The following is a 20,466-nucleotide window of genomic DNA, read 5'->3' as shown; positions in this document are numbered from 1 at the left end:
TTGCCTATATCTTTTAGGCAGGATTTTTCATTTTATTTTCTGCCTTTTGGCATCATTTTATTCTTATTTTAAATAAAAGCTACAAAAGGCTGTTCCATTTTCATGGAAATAGCCCAGCAGTATGAATTTCAGCTCATTTCCAGAAGAATAATCTTTGTGCTGGTCAATTCAGCCAAGATAGTTTGCTATCTTGCTATCATTAATTTACTAATTAATGACAAATTAAATAGTGTTCTGTATGAAGATGACTTCAGAGGTGGTGTATAAAGTTTGGGATTCCTGGAATATCCTTCGACTGTCTGCAGTCCATTTGCACAAATATATGGCTGTTAAAAATCATGTTGATTTTTTGTGATACCCAGCCCAAAATAAACCCTCTGGATGCATAAGCATGTTTCCTTTAGTCACATAGATGTGTACATATAATTCAATATTCTTGGTGTGCCTTAAAAACATGTTTATAATTCAAAACCACAGAGCTGTTGTATTAACACTTTGCTGTACTCTTTGGGAAAAATCATTCAGGCTGCTCTGAGACATCTAAGCCATGCTATCAAAATGCATTGCTGTAGAGCATGGCTTCATTTGGAAAGAGTGTGGGAATGGTTCACAGTGTTGCACCCCTCAGGGTTTCTCACCAGAGGTGTTATTTCAGAGTTAGGCATTTTCAGGCACTCAGGAGGGGTATAAGTTTCATCTCAGTAAAACAACTAGGTATAACGAGGTGGCTTTTGCTTGACTTCAATGGGACCTTGCTGTGACACTCTGGTTATGAAAGAGTCCTTGAATACCCAGAGACCCACAGGGTAATTTCAGGATGCCTTGGCCTTTTCTCCAGCAGCATCAAGCTCCCTTGAACCTGGCCACACCAGCAGAGTGCAGCTGGGGGTGGGCACAAAGCAACTTAAGGAGCTGCAAACCTTCTGCACCGTGTCCTACACCAAAAACTCAGGTGTCACCTGGTAGATATCAGATGCATGCCTGATGCACGTATTGTAGCTTTTGATAATGTGACCTGATGCACACTGTAGTTCCAGACTGGATTTACATCGGATCAGGAATTACTATATTTTGATATCTAATACTAGAAGGGACTGTGAGGCTGTAGGGTGGCAGGGAAGACACTGCAGTGGGACGCTGTTTAGAGGAAAGAGGCATTTCTGCAGACCCTATTCTTTAACCATGGGTTGGCTACTTGGTCCAAGGCAGTTTTGGTTGCATCTCAGCTGCAACTCAGAATTTCCTACCCAGCATACATTAGGTGTTAAAAACCTGTCCATAAGAGCCTATGTTTTCTATAGTGGTAGGTGGTTGGGCATGCTGGGCTAATCTCCCCAGACTTGAGGAAATGTGCAATAAGGCAGGAATGATTTAGTTTTCAAAATAAATTGAATGTTTGATCACAAGTTAGCATTCTGCAAAGCTGTGTGCTGTTACTATGACAAGTTCTTAAAACTAGATCTAGCTAATAAAAGAATTTTATTGATTATCATGCCACATCAGGTCAGAAATTCATTTAGTTTTTTATTGCATTCTAGCACCAGATGTTTCAGAGGAAGGTGTGAAACTCCCATAACAGAGAATTATGCAATAACTTGCTTATGAGAGAATTTTCTTCCAAAGCCCAATGCTTAATGGTTAGCATTATTGTTCTTCTTCCTATGTACTGTCCTCCTGTTTAAAGTGGCCGCAGCTTTTCTTTCCACATATAATCAGTGAGTCTTGCAGTCATTCTTGTGGTATTCTAATGTTACCTGTATGCAATGAGTTCCACAATTAACATATGTACAAAGGATATTTCAATAATTTTCTGCCCTTTTTTTTTAAAAAAAAAGACATCCCTTTATATTATTAATGACCAAACCCACTTATCTATCCTGTACTAATCCTTATTGAGGATTTTTCTTATGATTCCCCACTGTTTCCCTCTCTAAATTCAAAATAGTTCAGTAGCAATAAAGACAGCAAACAAAAACCAAGCCATACACTTGCAGACCTTTGCCTCTCTGTGCATTCCTGTGTTAGGTAAGAACAGATCACCATGTGTTTGAATTTATTTCTGTGACAGATTTTGGTAACCAATATTTGCTCAGTGTTTTATTATTTATGCCAGCTTTTAATCTGGCTACGCAGTACAAGTAACACAAGATATTTTCATATATAAAGAAGAATGGGCATATATAAGTTCATGAATAAGAAACCAGATTACAAAATGAAGATAAAATGTCTTCAACTATTTTTGAATGTTTACAAAAACAGTGGTTTCATAAACTATCCTGACAGAAGCTCCTTTTCAAGAAAGCTAATGAAACTGAACCCAAAGCAGATGGGAATACAATCAAGACAAATTCGTTTTCCAATTCCATTCAGTTGTTGTTAGATTTTTTTTCTCCACTCTTCTACTTTCAGGTTCCTCATCTGTTTTATGGGTTGCTACTACTTACTCTTCCCATAGTGAAAGATCAATACATTCATATTTTTAAAGTATTTTCAAATCTCTGAGTGAAAGAGGCAACTATATCAAATTCATTTTGTGTTTATAAAAAAGAAACTTAAAAGTTACTTCAGAGAAGGCTTCAAAATCAGATCAATACAGATCTGAGAACTGAATATAGTGAACCTGAATACAGCATTATGTACATACTACTCAGTTTGGCTCTAAGCCAGTAAAGCACAGGTGTGTGCCAAGTTTTACACACTGTGTATAGTGCCACTGATCTCCAAGGCACTACTCAGCCCTAAGTACTCCACTGGGTTGGGGCTTTCTTGTCATGGGGCAGAAAGGGAAGTGCCACAACCATTAGGATACACAGGAATCCAATTACATTTGTCTCCCAGTGGATCTCCCTATAAGATGCCTGTTTATCACCCCAACTGTATTTCCTTTAGTTCATGAACAAAGATGTTTAATTCATCAGCTTCTTTCAGCAGCGCTGACACCCTTAAAATTAACTACTAAGTTTTTAAATGTAGGCCAGAAGAAACTATTTCAGAAATAAAAAGCTAAAATACCTCTTTCTAACGTAAATGAAAGTCAGTGGTATTCAGCTCACATGGGAAAATTTTATTCAGTTTAGGTAGGCCCAAGGACAGACTTTGCACAACAGAGCTTTCCAGTGCTACTGAAACACTGCCTTTGAATCTTTCTTCCTACAGGATAAGAACAAATAAGCACTCATGGCTTATTAAGGATTTGAGAAATGCCTCTCTCTCCATTAGAAAGATGAGTATAGACTCAGTTAGGAGCTGATCTTACTGGCAAATACTTTTGATAAGTTTCAAACTCATTTAGTTTCACCTTCTGGTTGTCTTAACTCAGAGTTTGTGCTCCTCTGCCTGCATGTATCAGGTAATGCTTTGCAATACAGGAAACTAGATTTCCTTAAGGCCCATAGCTCATGTTCCGTAGAATCACAGAATATCCTGAGTTGGAAGAGACCCACAAGGATCATCAAAGTCCAACTACTTTCTTACATTGCTTCCCATGGGCCATGGGTGGGGTGAGTCTATATTAGTGTTTTAAGTGGATCTAGGAACTTTAAAAGGAAGTTTCCTAATCGTACTGACTTACCACACCTTGGTTCACAACACAGAGCAAACTCAGAGGGCACAAACAGGCTTCTTATTTGGAAGAAGCTGATGTGGTCAAAGCATTCCAGAGGTCAGCTCATGCCCCCCAGGCACCAATGGGCTAAACTGGGACTTAGTCTGGAGGTAAAATCTCAAAAATACAGTGTGAATCTTTCATCCTCCTTATATGTAGGTGCTCTCCTTTTGCACTGCATTGCTCAATAGTTTACATGACAGTAGTAAGCCATAACTTACAAATAAAGCTAATTGCTATTCCACCCAAACATCAATTCTCTACTGGACAGTAAAACCTGATCTCATTTCTGAGTGATACAAAGCACCTCAGTGAACTATATTTGTGCTGCAGCAGAGTACAGGCGTGGAGGTGCCTTAGGGAGCAGTAACAGAGGCATTGCAGTGGGACAGGCTAGCTCACCTCTCCCAGTGGTACCAGGGGCAGGCTGGGATCTTCCCCTGCTGACAGCAGATTAGTGACACCAAAGAGCACAAGGGAGAGAACTCCCAACAGGGCTTTATTCTTACCTCTCTAAGTTAAGGACAGAGGGCTTCATTCTTCTTTCATGCAGGTCTAAGAGGAGAATTTAGATTTTCAACCCAACATCATTCTGTTTTCTTCTTTCCAGCTCTTGCACCTTGCAGTAGTGGAGCTCCATTTCACAGACATGAATGGGATCTATGTGCAATCCCATGTGATTATATTTTCCTGGGCTTTGTGATACAGCATTGCAATGAGGTTCATAAAGGTGATCCTGGCTCACATGTCCTATGCTGTACTTCATGCAGTGATGGATCCTCAGTTTGGCTCATCCTTAGTTCCATAAGAGCCTTAGAAATTCTAAAAAACAAAGCACAATTACCAAAGCATTAAGCTTTATTCAGTATTATTTTAATTTCTATTTACATGGAAGCTTAATGTTCAATTTAAATGGAAGTTTGAGTGATCCAGCACTTAAAATATTGTACTTCCACTAAAAGCTTTTCCTGCTTATAATTTTTTTTCAATTACGTCATTAGAATATGTTCACAACTAAGCCAAAACAAATTTTTTTCCCCCTTGCACACAACCATGAAAATATTTACTTTACACTGTGAGAGCAAGGTTCTGTTCAAATAAAAAAATTAACCTGGGGGTACTTGCAGTAAAAATGTCTCTTTTATAATTATTCCCTTGTGTTAAAAAAATCCTGGTCAGTCAAGAATCAGTCTGGCAATGGATTCCTCTCTTTCTCATGTGAGCTTGAGTGAAAAAACAAAGATGAAAGCAAGGAAGAGGTTTTATAGTTCCTCTTGCAGTCATTTCTTTCGCTGACTAGAATATGATTAAAGATATCTCATGTAAACTGGGAATAGGCAACACTTCCTAGCAGCTATTTCAAATTCCGCCCTTGAGGATAATATAATAATAAAAAAACATCCTCATTCTTATGCAGCATTTTTTACCCACGGATTTCAAAGGCATGTCTTGTCTCACTACTAGGGCGCCCCACACCCATGTGAAAGTTTTTCCCTGCTTGCTTGCTGGCATCCCTGAATGTTTGGAGGGGTATTGAGGGTGTTGCATGGCTGGATACGAGCAGAGAAGGTGCCAGGAGAGACCTTTCACTGTCACATACCAGAGCCCATGGCACTGTGGTAAAGCCTGGTGAGGCTACCCCGAGCAGAGGACACACTGGAGCATCACAGTACCACAGCAAAAGGGCTCTTTTCAGCTCAGAGGTGCTCCCTGGACCACTCTTCTCACTTCATTACAGCTACAGCAGTAACTACTGCAGTCTCCAAGAGAGAAATATTTTCTTCATCATATTATAGTGCAATTCCTTTTTCATCTATCTTCTTCACTTCTAAATCAATTCCCACTCAATGTATTCTTTTCTTTGTTTCATTAACTGATGGTTTTAAGGACTCTCAGTGTTGCATAGTTAATAACTTTTCTGTAGCTTGACTTTTTCCATCAGTTCACGTTTCCAAACCAATTAATTCCTTGTTGTTTTCCAACGGTTATTAAAAGGTAGAAAAATCCAGTTTAACCCAGTCTACCGTCTGAGGGATGCATCTATATGCTAATTACTTTTCCAGTTTGCTAGCAGGAAACTCTGCATGATAGAAAGGACCATTTTCAAAAATTATCAAGGGCCAGACTTCTAGAGGTAGTTAGGTGCTTAAAGATGAAGAAGTGCCTAGTGGGGTTTTCAGAAGTGCCTAGAGATTTAAACCCTATTGAAATGAGTGTGATTGAATTAGGGGACAGAATACTGTAAAAGCCAAGCTCCACAAGATGCAAAAAAGGGTTTTGAAAAAAAACCGTAGTATTTAAAAAATAGCTAGTCATATAATGAGGAAGTTAAATATTTGAAAGAGTGGGATGATATTTTTTTTTCTTCAGTTAATTAAATTTTACATTAATCAGCAGGATTATTCAATTCATGGTGCATTCAGCCAAGTGACTTCAGCTAACCAAAAAAACCCTGAAAACGTTTCATTATTGCCACTTCCAAAAGATAAACCTTTTCCTGTTTTGTTTGTTTCTTAAACAATGCTTGCATTAATTCTTAGAAAGGATAATAATCTGTGAGCAAAACAAAATTAAATTGTTTTCGTCTTTTATCAGGAAGAACTACAGAATATGTGTTTCCAGCTGAACTTCGCTCTGTTGTGTATATACTCATTTTGCTCTCCTCGACTCATTTCAGTGTAAGAGGCTGCAAGGCTCAGCTCAGGGCTGGGCTTCTTGTCTGTTGTCATCACTTCATTGAAAAGGCACTCTCAGCACTTGCTCTGGCAGTTTTTATCTGTCACATCTACTTCTGCAGCAGCACCACCTGAGCAACATCAGACATCTAAAAACCAGCTTGAGACCCTTTTTCAGAAAGGCCCTAATAGGAATGGTGTTCAGGTGGCCCAAATTCCATCGGGCTCAGGTGAGTTCAGGATTTGTTCACAATGCATCAGATTTCAGGAGAGGACGGAAATACAGGTTACTCCCAACACCAACCAGCTAACAAATAACACAGCTTTAAAGACTAATTCTCCTTGGTGTGCAGAGGGATTGTCTTCCTTCACTCTAATGGCCCTTAAAAACTGGACTATGGGTGAAGTTTGAAGAGTCTCTGTGAGAGTTATCAGAAATCACATATAGCCAAGAGTCCTGAACACCCAAATATGTAGATCTTACATTAAGCTATAGATACCCAGATACTTTCTAAATTGTGTTGGATAACCATGATTTTAAAAATGGTGAGCAAAGTGCAGGCTTTCTAGAGGTGGAATCATCTCTCAAAGAAATTTGGTTGTAGTCACCTGAACTAGTTCTTCTACTATCTACTGTATGAAGAATTTTAAAAGCACGTTAACAATTTACAATAGACATCATTGCCAAGGTAGTAAAATAAGGTTTATGGCCTCAATCTCTGGCTTGATTTCACTCAGGACACAATGACCATGCATCTCTTAAGACTATCATCTCATAACCTCAGGAGTGCAGCTTAGCAAAAATACAGGAAAAAATTTATTTCAGAAGACTGGTTCACTGCTGGTTTATCTGATTTGTTCCTTAATCCACAAGTTGTATTTATTTCTTCCCTGGAAATATTGCAAAATTTCTTAAGGACAGGATGGCTCATGGTCTGGTAATGGGATTTTTAGCCTTTCACATTCAGCTCATTTATCTGAGCATGGGTAGGTCTTCAGGTCAGTGAGTTGTTACCTGCTGAGTCTTGTCCAGTAGCCTCTGAAAAAAAATGAAAGACCAACTTTCACACAGTGAACACTTGTCTACCCAAAAGTTATACCAAAAAGGGACAGTAAGATAAGAAATAACATAGCTACACAAGAGTAGAGCCCAAATTTCTTTATGAGCCCAAAAATATTTTGGAATTATGCTCGTAAGGAGATTTGAGTAACCCAGCACCATTCAGCCCATCTCCTCTGCGTGGAGATATGTTTTAGTGACCCCACACTGAATCATATTTCTGCTGCACTTGCTCAGTACTTTTTGTAGGCAATAGATTTGGAAAAAATAGGAACTCCCATCCTGTGAAGAAACCACCAACATTATGAAATAAAAGTCTGAAAGATCAGTAAAGTTCAATATTGTGTCTAATGGTTTTTATAGTGAACACTGCAGTAAAAACAGAAAATCATAAGATACGTATAAACACATAAAAAAAGCTGAATATGATCTTAAATTAAGGATGGAAAAAAGGAGAGCAATAAAGCCAGAATGATACAAAAGAAGAAAGCTCAGGTGAGATATTTCATTTTGTTTAGACCTTCCTTGTTTATTTTCCCCATTAAAAGCATTCTGAGCAGCTCTTCCAGGTACAGAATTTGAAAGGGAAGTGTGGGCAGTGTCAAAATTAGTCAGGACTGCAGGAGCTTACCTGACTGAGATTTCTGACTTCAAATTCTACCTTTTGCTTTTTATTCAGTCTTATACTTCCCACCCCCACATTGGCTGAAACCAAATAAGTACAATGGAATACCCTTAAAAAATTGCTAAAGAGCAGGAGCATTCAGAAACTACTTCATAATAGGTGCTTTATCTTGGTTCTCTCATTCCTGATTATCAAACCCAGCATGCCAGTACCTGCTAAATATAACCTCAGATACTAATGATTCATAATGCTGAGATATCATAGGTATTCATAATGCTGAGGTATCATATCTGCTGAGCCTCACCAGGGAGGCTGCTTTTATGGTATATTACTCTTCCTCTCACTTCTCAGCTCCTGCTAAGCCCTAATCATTCCATAAGTGTGAATTAGATCATCTAATTGATTAGCATATTTACATCAAAGTCGTCATCTGATATTTAGTTGAAGTTTTATGTTTCTGTTTCAGATCTCAAAAAGACCTCAAATGTGTCAATTTTTTCCCACAAATATATTAGTAAGTCTATAAAAATACAGCTTTAGATCATCACACCAGTAGCAATGCCAATTAAAAAAACCCAACCAACCAACCAACCAACCAACCAACCAAACAAACAAACAAAATGCACAGCTACCTGTTTGATCATTCTTCAGCTGTAATTAGCATAAATCATATGCAAAATTGATTGATAATTGGTATGATTTGGTCCATATGGGTATATGTATACACACTTAAAATTCATGCTTCATGTGAATACAATAACATTTAAAAAGATTTACTGCATGCCACATCACTATGTATGCAGGATATTGCAGTGTGCTGATTATTCAGTATAGTATTAAGACTGTTTTCTAGGAAATTAGATGTTAAATATTTAGTATCATCCATGATACAAGGTAATATTTCATTAGACATATAAGTATTTGGTTTGATTCACTAGAGCAGGTAGAACCATAGAATAAGTGGACTGGAAGCTCAACCAGTTCAATACCCTCACATTTTCTGGAAAAGTACAATGTACATAATTAGAATGTCTGCATGAAGATGTTACAGATGCGTCGATAATGCAAGGAAAACAAAACATGGAATGTGAGAATGCAGCCCTGTGTTAGCAGTCTTAATTTCACAGATTCTGATATTCTCATCACTAAAAATCCCTGTGCCCTTGGAAACTTCTGATCCTTTGTTTTTTATACCAATCTTAGCACGTTCAGCTAAACTGAAACAATCTCAATTTAAATTTAAATAATAGCATTCATGTTAAGATGTAGTTCAGTAGTTCTGTAGTTTTATAGTGACATTTCAAGCTAAACCACTGAAATTTTATTACACAGTGGTAAGAAGTACCTCGCTGATACCTTCTTTTTACACAGAGCATTGCACATCACAGAAGATAAAGGCCTCAGACCAAAGCTGTGCAGGAGTTAAGGCATTTCTCCTGTAAATTAGGCAATTATTTCCTCCTAACAAGCCCTGAGTAAAGCTCAGTAAATAATTTTCTGACACTGACACCAGCTCAGGATTTGGTACAGGGAATGCAAATCCATAGGTGCTAAAGATGGATTGCATGGAGATGTGCAGGTGGAGGACACTGCCCCTGCCAGTAGCTCCTGGGCTCTCTTTTGGAATCTGCTCATGCTCTCCATTTTAAGAATGGTCCAAAGCCCATCAGATGAGCAGTGTGTATGTAACACTGCATGTCTTTTTGGCCATAACATGACTTCTAGACATGCTGTGCCTAGAGGTTAACTTCACCCCATAAGGGGGAAAAATCCCCAGCATCAGTGAACACCTACAAAGAGAAGCTGCTGAAATCTGCAGAGCTGTTGGCCTCTTTTAAGTGGGAACTCCCTTTGCTGTAAGCACAGAGCATGGCTTTAAGCTGAAACTAGATGTTTTCATTTGCATTGAACAGCTCTCTGCTGAAACACTGGTGGCACTAAGGTCAGCAATGAGCATCCCGGATGGAAGTGTTATAGCAGATCTGACATCTGCTGCAATCAGATCACACTTGTGCAAGCCCAAGGTGAGAAAAAAGCCAATTTAACAGTGTTTCAGCAATGTAACATCAGAGCAAAATCGTGTACTGCTGAACAGCCATCTCAATAACAAGTCATGCTCGGGGTGGGGTAAGAGTGTGAGTGGGGATGAGAGAGAATAGGCCTTTGTCAGAGAACACACCAGGGCTCCAGATCAAAATATTCTGCAACCTTGGAGGAGATTCACCATCCAAACTTCGTTGCAAACCTCAATCTCATTGCTACTCCTCTCAGCACACCGAGCTAAATCAAATTCCCATGCACGAGACTGAAACACAAATCCCAATGGCATAGCTTGGCCCCATCTCTAATTGTAATATTTTCAGTAATAAGCTGTCCAAGAAAAAGTGAAGGGGCATCACACATCTAACACCCTGTACATAAAATATGCCGGACCAAATTCTTGCATTTACATTTTGCTATCAAAGCCTACAGAAAAATGTTGATTTAAGCAATAGGAACTCTGTGCCTATGTCTCCCTGAAGATATGCTCGTTGTCTCTGTGCCAAAGCCAGAAATGAAGTCTTGGGGATATCGAGGCAGAAGAAACTATTAAACTCAAAAGAGATTGGAAGGAACTTGAATCCTAGTGCTTTGTCTAGGATTTCTTTCCTAGTAATGAAGGCATTAATGATTTTTCACACAAAGAGTTGGCTAGGCAGGATACACGAGTGTGCATGTGTGTAAGGAAGGAGAGGGGTAGAATTAAATGTGAGCAGCTTTGCACTAAAATTAAATCAGGCTTTTCCATAAAACAGATGTTATGATTCCCTTTGAAATATAATTAAATTAACAGCAGACATAAATGTTCAGGAGAAGGAATTTGGGGTTGGGATTTTGGCATTAGTAATTCCCTATACTTAATCCATAAAAGTTTTCTTTTATGTTTACAGAAGGGGGTTAAAAAAAGAAGCAAGTCTGTTACTAAAGAATTTTAAGATACAGTGGAGATGTGAAAGGCACAGAAGATTTTCATTTCCTGTGTTATAGGGTGCAAATAATATCAGTATGAAAAACCTGGCAGGAAGATTTAAGATAACAGTTTTTACATTGATAAGTATTTGTTCATTTCCTGACAACAAAAAATATAAATCTCTTCAGAAATTAAATACCCTGGCTTGTTGAAGCACTTTTGTGACGTTCTGTGGTAGACTGGCTTCCTTTCATTGGAAATCCACAGCTAGAATAATAATCACAGCATCAGTTATTATACTTGTATCAGTTCTGTGCGGCAAGAGGCTAATACAGTGTATGGCCGAATTCTCCTACTTTTGTGTCACTTATTTTCTCTGTGGGCCAGATTTGCATTTTAATGGAAGTAGTTTATAGACTTCTTTGCTGCCTTCATAGTGCCACAAGTGGCATCATTAAGTGAGTTAAGCCGGATTAATGCTGATAGTAAAGTCAGATAATACAATAACAGAGGCCTTCATTTCCATTTGGATTAGGTGAAGAGAGCAGGCCTGTCTGGTGCAGGGTGATAATTTGTAAGCGCGATATGTTGTACTTGAGAGGATAAGATTAAATTTAGTGGGTTTAACTGTCATCCCAGTAAGTCAATTACTTCATCTTTTCAGGCTTTGAATTTATTTTATAAATAAAATAAATGGAATATTGAGCTGCTCCACAGCCATTTCGAGCTTCCATGAAGAAGAATTACACATGCTGGGCCAAAAAAAAAAAAAAAAAAGAAAAGAGAGAGAGGGGAGGAGAAAAAGGGTTTCTGATTCGGCTTCATAAACAAAGTACAAACTGCATTGAAGTACCATCATGGCAACAGCTTGGGAATATTGTCCATCTCTCATATCACAAGCATGACAGATTCCATTGTGAATTTAGTTTATTCATAATAGGAAATATTTGCGTTGTGCCTGGCCTTTTCTATTTGTATCTATTAGATTGTAGAAGGAATACACTAAAATACCGATCCCTGCTATCATTTAACTCTTGTACTTTTTTCCTCTGCTTGCTATCTCCTGTATATTTAATGCTTACACCTTGCTGCTAAGACAGTCTCAAATGGAAATAAATAAAGGAGATCTGTTCGATTTTGGTTTCTATCAGATAAACCCTTTCATAATTCTCCTGTCTTTTCTCCCCATCTCCACTCTATTTGGACACCAAATCCCTTCAACACTATTTCTTGGGCACAGGAATTTTGAAAGCTTTCTGTAAATTAGATACAGGTGTGTAAACACCAACATCTTCATTTCTATCCACAGATCCAGAACAGGTGATGTCAAGGGATACCAGGCATCATCGGGGATATGCCTGTTGTGTTGTACGTGCTTATGCAGAACAAGAGATGATTTTAAAAGCCCCACAACTCGAGGTGTTTTCCTAACATCCTTTATTAAGTAGTTTTCCCTGTGATTCCTGCTGTGGGGCATTGTCACATGCAAGAGGAAAGAAACCTCTGCTAGTGTCTTTTAAGCTATAGATAAAGCTCAGCGCTGCAATGAACTGAAGTCTTAAGGTCTTGTGTGGCACCCTTATCTCCCACTGATGCTGAGAAAGAGCTGGCAATAATCTCCTGGGAGGTACAAAAGACAGAGCTAAAGGGTAAGGCAAGTGCTCTTCATTCCCATATGAATACTTGGCACATGGACCATTAGCTAATTCACTCAAATGAACATCCTAAGATCCTGGCATTAAAGGGCTCTTTACAGAAGATGCTCAGCAGCCTGCAGGACTAGAACCATCCTATGAACCCAGATACCCCAAAAAAGGCAGGGTACTTGGAGAAAGATGGCCAAGAGTGATGGGTAGATTCAGACAGGCCTGTCTAGGACATGCCTTTTTATTTTCCTGCAGCTCTCACACATGGCATCTCTCCAGTTTCACTGGGGACTGTGGCACTACAAGGTGAAAGGCACTCTTCTGGGTTGATAAGAGTAGGATAAGTACATACTTCAACACTTATTCTGTGCCAAAGAGCTCTATATTTTCCACAAAATTCAGCTGACACAAATAATAAGTAAATAACTATTTGCAATGGGGGTTTATGTCATGATTCCCTTTCTTTAATGCTAATGTATGTTACATATAGCTTCCCAAATGTCAGAGGAAGCACCCAACAATCAAACCTCTAAGGTGAAGAATTGGGTCTTTTTATGACACAAAGCTATATGAAATAAAATAGGATGTATCAAATGACAGAATCTGTATTTTCAGTGGAGGGCACCATCTAACAAAGATTCCTCTGTAGGTAGGAGATATTTAGCAAAGAAGGTTGTTCTTTGAAAAGTGTTAAACAATTCCAGTTTTATAATTTCATGCCACAGTTTAATGGTCAGTTTGACTTTCAGGTATCTTAAAATCCAACTAACCTCTTTAAATATTTCTTAATAGGTGACATTTACATCTTCCCATTTTTTGTTGTTGAACGGTTTCTGTAATTACTTATATAAAGATACTAAACAACTTTAATATTCATGGGGTTGATTTGCTGACATATGTGGAGTTTATAATCAAAATCCCAACCATGAGTGTTCTTACAGATATCAGTGTCCCATTTTCTCTCAAATTAGCAATGTCACGCAAGTTTTGAGAGGCTGTAATTATAACTTCAACAGAGCAGAAAAGCCCCAGCAGCCAGCCAGCCTCATTCTGCTCAAAAATGAGTCTTCCCTTGTCCTTAACACTGGAGAGTTCTTCCTTCTTGCATCTGAGTGTTGTGACTGTGATCCAAATTGCACCTTTTTTTGGACCCAGCAATGCCACATTTTTTTTATGTGCAGATGTCAATATGGCAGAATTTGACCGGCTTGACTTTAATCTGCCCTGATTTGTCACACGGTTCTGCCAATTGAGTCCCTTAGATGGTATGGAAAATTGGTGCTGCTTCTCTCCAGAATGTCTCTTTGCACACTAGCACAGCACACAGACAGTCAAGTGTGCAGGAAATGAAAAGCACAATAGCTGAGTGTGTCTGTCACAACCAGCTGGGCTATCAGCCCTGGTTACTAAGTTAGCTCAGCTATTTCAGGGAAATTAGACTGTATGGCAAAATTGGGCTCCCTGGATGTCTTCCTTTGCTGTGCTACCTGAGCATCTCACTAATTGTGGTTAGTGTTACAACAAATGAGTGAAATAAGGCGATATTAACCTTCATTTTCTAGGAAGCATCACAGAAAGAGATAAGAGCAGGTTTAAAGGTAATCAAGATGTCAAAAAAATGCAGAGAAATAAGTAGTAACTACAAGTTTATAATCCATTTTTCTGACTTTCCCCTTTCCTCTTTGACCGACCTGACTGGACTGGGATGTAAATCTCCCAGGGGACACCTGCTTTATATTTTTTGCTATTTAAATATTTTTCAATCAGTTTTTAGGTGATATCAGCAAGCAGTAGCCCTTATGCCCAAAGAAGCACCTCAGTCACTATATGCTGTTATTGTTGGTAGGGCTGAGCAGAAGCTCTGTGAATGGCTCAGCGAGGAAAGAGGCAATTCTACAGAGACCAGAAAGGCTAAAATCCATTCAACATTCCGTTTGATGAGCAGCTCAGTCCAAAACCCTGGCAAGCTTCAATTTATTTGAAAAGAAAGGAGAAATGTGTGGAAAGCCTTCACCATGCAGGAATCCAAATGCACTGGCATTGTCATGATGAACACTGAGGAACAAAGTCAGAGGGGTTGTACCAGCGCACACGAGATCCTCAGGCCAGCTGTCACTCCCCCCTCCTTACATAGATTTTGTGGTAATGTAAAGTCTCTGAGGCTGACGAGGTTGCTTGGTCTGGTTACTTGAGGTACTTGAAATTTATGTCTGCACATGTCATACAGGGCTGCTTGAATTAGTACTTACCCAGAACGTATAGAAGTATTAAATCCTCTAAGTGCCAAATATGGCTATTTCTGAATCAGTTCTTGTCTGATAAAGGATAGCTTTGCTCTTACTGGTATCAGAATTAGAAACCTGTATATTTGTCATCCATCAGTTGTCTTAGAGTATCTGTGTTTTAAAGAGAGACTGAAGCGAAGACAGAGAATGATTCAAAAATGCTGCAGCAAGATCTCAGCTTGCTTTCCTATAACTCTATATGGGCAAATATGGTGTGACAGGGAATGTCCTGCCTCAGCCAAGCTCCAGCTTAAACACCTCTCTTCTTACTGTTTTGGTTCTGCCTGGCTCAGGAGGTTTGTTAAGCTTGTATTAGATGGCTTTGACAAACAGCTGTTCAAAAATATTTAAAGCCTCCTAGACACTTGATAAGGAAATATGTATATTACAAATGCCACACAAAACCAAAGGTTCTCAGGAGCTGAAAGCAGAGACCTGTGCCAGAAATTCTCAAAAGGAGAATTTCTACCCATGAGATCATCTTGTCTTATTCACACTACAGAACAGAGAGAAAGTTTAGGAATTCAAATCCTTTTGAACATGATACTGTAGCAGCAACAGCAGTGCCAGATTTATAGATTTGTAGAGTGGTTAATAGACTTTTGTATTTACCAGAGCTTTATGTCTTGTACAGTAGGTCCAGAAGCCCAGTATAGAACAGTCTGGTTATATCAGGTAAAATGCAGCATTAAAATCCATTTTAGCTATTGCATGACATAAACAGCAGCTCCTGTCAACTTCTAAATTGAATTCAGATGTTTCCAGACTGCAAAACTTTCTCCTCCAAGACTGAAGGAAAGCAGACATGGCAGAAAGGAAAATAATCACAGGCTAGGTAAGAACATGAGCCCAGTTATGATGTGCTGTCCTTCGAGGTTGGTATCAGTTGAAGAAGCCACTGAGCAGCTCCGAAAAACACGAGGCACTGGCCTTCAGGAAGCAGTGCAAGTGTTAGGGAGGGGGAAAACAAGTTTTAAGCGACTGCAGCCAGATATCCCATGATCTGCTGAACACTGCATACATGTGAGGTCTTAGCAGTGACGTTTGAGTCTACAGTGGGCTAAGACCACTAAATACATGATGTACATGAGCATCATCACTTTTTTCTCTTCTTTCTCTTCTTTTATCTTTCTTTTAACATATATTCTTGTTTCAGTATGCAGAATATACTGGCTTAAGAGGCGGAATAAGAAGAATTCTTCCAAAGAAAGAGAAATAAATGGGTGTGAACTGCATAAGGCAGTCTGATTTTCATGTCAGAGAGGGTCACCGAGAGGGTTAGCAGGAGGTGTGTATGCAGCTACATTAATTCTGCAGCCAACCAACTCAATCCCTAAATTGCATCTAAACAAAACCTACCTACCACAAGGAAAACAATTCAGTACAATGCAACTACCTACTGAGGAAGCTAATGGAGCATTTTACGGATGAAAAAAGAGTGCAGCAAGCCTAGGTCAATAAAGACAGGCTGAACTCTAGGAAGGAAATTACTGTAAATATACGCTACTAGGACTAAATATTATCCAACAGTCCACTTGTGCAGATCTGGGTGCAGAAAATAAGTAATATTATGATGTTTCTTGAGCATGTGACCATTCACCTAGTGACTATATTATAATACACATGTACAGTGTAATTTGCAGTTGAATATGCTGCCTTTTACTTTGCGTCTTTTTAGTTTTTCAAGGTAGAAACATGACTTTTCTGAATATACATCTGTATGGGGAATTTTTAAGCCTAATATTATATTGCCACAGGAATGGAAGAGCATCCATATGTACCTCACAACATTTTCACACACCTCACTGCATATAATAGAAACTATTTCAGATGATGCTGTTGCTTTCAGGATTGACTTGTCATCTGTTAAAATTATATCTGTCAGAGGGCTGAGATTTAGAGAGACTTTGGACTGTGAGTACATGGATTGCCACTTATGTGTTAGTTTAGAAGATTTTATCATGTTCTACATGTCTGGCATCAATTTAACCAATTCTCAAATCTTGTATCACACTTTTTTATAAGATTTTCTTTCTTTATAAAGAAGGTTAAGGTAATTTACTACCATGTTTATTATATATGAAGTTGTTGAAATAATGAGGGCAATAAAATTGAATTTAGCATTGTCTTTATTGGTTTGAAGGTTACATTCATAAGCTTTGTTTGTTTTAATAAGTTTATTGTACAGTCTTAGGCATATGTTATTATGCAGCGATGGATATGCTTTGAATATTTTTGTAATTGTGGGTAGTATAAAAGTCATTTTCTGTTAGATTGCACAAATCCATTACATTAGTAGAAAGATACATTATTGTAATAGGATTAATGTGCAACACATAAACATGATCAGTAATATTCTTTTTGATAAATTATCTCATTTTAATGACTTCGAATGTAGAGAGATTTCAGGATAGTTCCATTTTTGATTTGCATAATTGTATTACAGACAGACAAATTGCATTATATTCTTCATTAACAATAGATGGCTTGTATAACTATTGTATTTTTGAAGGTACTGCTTTTATGTTCATCCTGTAATTTGTCATTTTATGACACCACTGTTTAGCTTAGTTTGGAGAGAATAGAAACTAAAAGATTATTTGATTTTAGCTGAGAACAGTAATATCTTTGCGTTCAACTGTAATACACTAAGCTATTGTTTCTTTTAACAAATTATCATCCACAGCTAAAGTTAGTTAAAAAATACTCTTCTCATTTGTGGCAGATCCCACATTCATGACGTTTCACAGCAAAGTGTCAGCACTTGTAAATGAACTTCAATATAAAAATACAACATAAAATTAAATTAGATCCATCAGAATATTTTCTACTTCTCTGCTTGGGCTCGCTCTCCCCCTTTTTCCCCTTGCACATGCACACACACACAGACACGTGGTCTGTCTTGCTCTCACTGAGTTCTTGAGGGTTTTGGAATTCCACAGGCTAAATAAAACCTTTAATTCATTTTTTTCAATGGCAAATCCTTCTCTTTTAAGATTGTGTGTTTTCTCTCTGAAAAGCTAAATACTCTCAAAGATATTTTAGAATAAAACAAATTATTTTTTTCATTTTTCTCTAAGCAAGCCTTCTTCAATCATTTCTGACTGCTAAGAATACCAGTAAATTAAAAGTTAGTAGCTTGAGACAGGGTTGCACTCCTACCAAATCAAAACCAGATTCTTATTTTAGAAAATCTAATTGTTACACTCTATTAGGGCACCTTGAGCATTGTGATTCTTGAAAAATAAATTGCTTTTAGAAAGAAATTATTATAGCTAAATCACAATACTTTTGTTTGATAATGAAACACAAAACTTCAATTCCTGTTTAAATTCAAGTCAGAATTCAGGCCTAGCTCACTGAAGTTTGCTATGTTACACAGCATTTTAAAAATCTGAGCCAACATTCTAGTAATTTGATCCTAAATTTAGGTTGTTAGTTTAGGTTCCAACACTATAAGAGCATATTTATTATTGCATGAAATGGGTAATTCTATCAATGCTGATACAACCAGTCTCAAATGAAAGCCTGATCCTAAAAAGCCAATAGGGGCACACTTATAAGTCCTATAAGTCCAGGATTTCATCCTTGTTGCCCACCTACTGACACCCACCACAGCTCTGGCCTCCCTAATAATATTGGATTTTTTTTAATCCATTACACACTGAAAATAAACTTTACAGAGATGGGAAAAGGAGAAAGAATTTGGACCAAATCAACTTTTCCCTCCAGTAGATAAAACACATTATTGCAACATTTTTGAGGCTTGTAATGTGTTTTATATTTTATCAATATTTTTTAAATACATCAAAAAGAAAAAAAATAGTTATCTTGCATTTTTTCATTCTTCTGGAGGAGAAACATATAAAATTATTATAACAGAACTTATAGAAAAGATAAAATTTGTACAACAGAGGTGGGAAAATATAGATATTCACAGGGAAATGAATAAAAACTCTAAACTTGTTTTGGTTATGCTTTTTAAGTTTATTCTTTTTAGTTTTCTCAAAATAGCATTCACACAAATTTCATCTGCCCACCCCTATGCTGACAGTGTTATTGGATATTTTCCCAAAAGGCTGAAGGTTAATATTTCACTATCTATTTCTTGGAATTTCTTTGAATGTCTCCACTTTGTCTTGGCAAAACCTTAGTGCTCCAATGAGGGAGAATAAACATTATCTGCACCATCACATGGCCTTCATGGCTGACTGATACTGAGAATTAACAGTTAATGAACTCTGCATATGCAAGGACAATATCTGAAACAGGCTGGCAAAAGGAGATCTCATCCTAGTGCTGACAAATGAGAAAAAGTATAAAATTCAGAGACTGCTTGCAGATAATTCCCAAACATAAAACAGAATTACATTTGCAAGCAATTTATGACTAACAAGCCAAACAGAGTGCACACTTACATCAGCTCTCTCAAAAGTCATTCTCAAAAATGTTTCAGGGCTGATGTCTGCAGCTGACCTCCCCAAGCCCCCCCAGCATCAAACATTGCCGATGTGTCAATCTGAGAGGGTTTTGTACTGCCAGACACCTTGCATCAAACACAGAGACATGTTGGCTTTTCCAGTCCCCATGTTTTGTGTGTTTTGTAAATGTGCACATTGCAAAACAATTGAGATTTAGGGTCATACATATTTAACACTCTAAAGAACTCCAGGAAATATCTTTTTGGTGCTTACACTAAATAGCCAGAAGTCTCACAAAACAAATAATGTGAAAAATAAGCTTATGCTGTTATTTACCATCACAATAACTCCTCTAATCAAATACACACAGGCCACACTTTCTCAAAAGCACAATTCTTCAGACTGTTTAAGTAGGGCAAAACAATCACATCCCCATCAGTTGCATCTACCATGGCTCACTGCCAAATAGGCTCTTCCAAATTATCTTTCTGTATTCTCCAGAGGGAAAGCCACAGCACTCTGAATGTTTTAGCCACCATAAACAGTCCATGTGACCATCTCACATGGGGCAAACTGGGCTTGGAAAGGAGGGTTGACTTCTGACCACCACTGACTCATCCTCTGATCCAAGACAAGCACATTCTGCTTTTATGTCTGCATGTGTTGTTCATGCTCTCCATTAAGTTGTCCTACAGGAGGTTTTCCTGCCTGTGTGATTTAACCAAGGATATTAGAAAGATAAATAGGGAGCAATATTTTAGGATGTGTATTTATTCTTCTTCTAATAGCTGCCTTCCATCACCTAATTCTTATTAATGCAGTTAAGGAAGTTCCCTCCGAGACTACATATTACATCATCAGTGTTTTCAGGTCTTGAAGTTTTCCTTATCCACCAAGAGAATAATTATAAATATCAACAGAAATAAAAGCTGCCACGTGTAAAAATATATTAGACCAGAAGAAGGTAAAAACAACCTAAGCCAGCAAATGTCTCTTTTTTAAACATGTTTCCCTTAAAATCATTCTCTTCTCTTCTCTCCTTCTTTCAGAGATTCCTCTGAACAGAAAAAGGGGATGCATATGCTGTATTGTACATATGGAAACTAAACATAACCCCCTTCAGGAATTAATAAGATTAAGTTACACCTCAGTGGGAAATCAGTGTACATAAATTAATGAAAATTTCCTATGGATGGTGGT

This window comes from Manacus candei, unplaced genomic scaffold (assembly GCF_025592945.1).
Source record: "Manacus candei isolate 608988 ecotype Guabito, Panama unplaced genomic scaffold, ASM2559294v1 h1tg000023l, whole genome shotgun sequence".
In the NCBI taxonomy this organism is placed as follows: Eukaryota; Metazoa; Chordata; class Aves; order Passeriformes; family Pipridae; genus Manacus; species Manacus candei.
The sequence above is the reverse complement of the archived record's forward strand: the minus strand, read 5'-3'. Positions refer to the sequence as shown.